Source organism: Octodon degus, unplaced genomic scaffold, assembly GCF_000260255.1.
Source record: "Octodon degus isolate 3935 unplaced genomic scaffold, OctDeg1.0 scaffold00011, whole genome shotgun sequence".
NCBI lineage: Eukaryota > Metazoa > Chordata > Mammalia > Rodentia > Octodontidae > Octodon > Octodon degus.
This window is the reverse complement of record NW_004524587.1, coordinates 23,515,038-23,516,979: the sequence shown is the minus strand read 5'-3', so window position 1 is coordinate 23,516,979 and position 1,942 is coordinate 23,515,038.

Sequence of the window (1,942 nt, the reverse complement as noted above, 5' to 3'; positions counted from 1 at the left end):
AAATAAACATGCATGCAGTTTTATATTTTTATCCAAATTATTGACCAAGGCAAGTTCAAAGATGCCTTCCAATAAGTAGCTCCCAAAATAAATTATATTGCAAAGTATTTAGATACTTTGAGCTGTAAATTGTGCTGTCCATGTTTACAGCACATTTAAAAGCCACTGAATTAGTTGCTACACACATTATGCGTTGATGTGTTTTCTACCTCCGTTTCATGTAATTTTTTAATTAATCATAAAATGTCCAACAACTTTAAATGAACTTATTCACAGCATAAATTCTTATAAAAATAATACTCAAATCAATTCTAGTCTAGGCCACACTGCAACTACGTTGTAGCACTTTGTCCAGACAAGATGTGTCTGTTAGTTTTCTCATTACTGAGACAAATATCAGGCACCAACTTTAAAGGAGGAAAGATTTATTTTTAACTCACAGGTTGTAAAGGTTTCGGTCCATACTCAGTGGTCTTTGGGGCAGGGTGCAGTGGCAAGGAGAAACAGCTCATGGTAAAGCAGGGAAGGCAGACAGCAGCAAAGCAGTGGTGGAGCAAAGCAACTTCTGTCTCTTTAAATTCCATCCAGGCTATCTGCCTTTTGTGTAGAGCTACTCACACCTTGGTGGGAAGAACCTGTAATCTCAGCATCCAATTCTTAAATCCAAGCCTTCTTTCACTCAACTAAATCTGAGTTATAAACTCTAATCTGAAAGACTTTTCTTTTTGGAGAAATAAATATAGACCTACGAGCCATTTTGCATACAATCTGTCAATCTTCCAGATTCTCCACTGCATTAGTTATATTTCAGAAATGTTTCAGGTAAGTAAAGTGAATCTCAGATAATTTGTTTATCACTAGTTGTTATTTCCCATGGTTATATTTTAATTCTAGGTCTTGCAGGACTCTTGAGAAGGATAAAGATGAAAATAAGTGGCTTAAAATAAATTCTTCATTAGTCTAGTAATTTTTAAGTTTATAAACATTTATTAAATGGTGCTTTGAGGGCTGGTCAAATAGCTTAGAGGATTAAAAAAGTGCCTGCAAACAGGGACATGGGCTAGCGCTTTGGTCCCTGACCCTGGGGCACGCTGAGACTACAATTGAGACTGGAAGTGGTGGTGTGCACCTGTAATTCCAGCTCTTGGAAGGCTGTAAACAGATGGATCACCACGAGTCCAATCTAGTAGTGAGACCCAGCACACCCTGTAGACCCTTTCCTAAAATACAAAAATAATAAGTAAATAAATAAATATTAAAAGAAAGAAATTATGCTTTAAAAAATTAAAAATGGTGCATTGGTGAGGAGTTCAAGTAAAACAGAGATCTTGAAAATAAAATTTATTTATTTAGTATTTGATACAGGGTCTACAGGATCTCACTACATAGATCAGACTTGTCACGATTCTCGTGTTTTCAGCCTCCCAAGTACTGGGATTACAGGTGCACACCACCATGCCCAGCTTCACCATCTCAGTGGTCCCCGGGGGATGGGCCGGCATGGCATGCGAGAGATCGAATCCCATCACTGCACTCTGCCTAAATAGGCACTTTAGTCCACTGAGCTATCTGGCTTGCCTTCACAGTCTGTCTTTTATATTTAAAAAATTAAGTTATCATTTATAAATAAATCAAGTTTATCATTAAGGAAACTGAAAAATTATACCAGTATTCCACCTTGTAAGGTTACAGCTAATTTTTAAAATTAAATTGTCAAATGAAGAGCCAAAGTAGCAGAGCTTGTTATTAGTATAGTGATTTGAGCCCCGGATTGTAAATTGTGACAAAGAAACTAAATTCAAGGGAATGCCTATGGGATGAGTGTTAAATTTTTCTTTTTTGTATTTTATTTTCTTTTTTTTCAGAACCGGGGATTGAACTCAGGCCCTTGCGCTTGCCAGAGAAGTGCTTATTCCACTGAGCCATCTCCCCGGCCCCTACT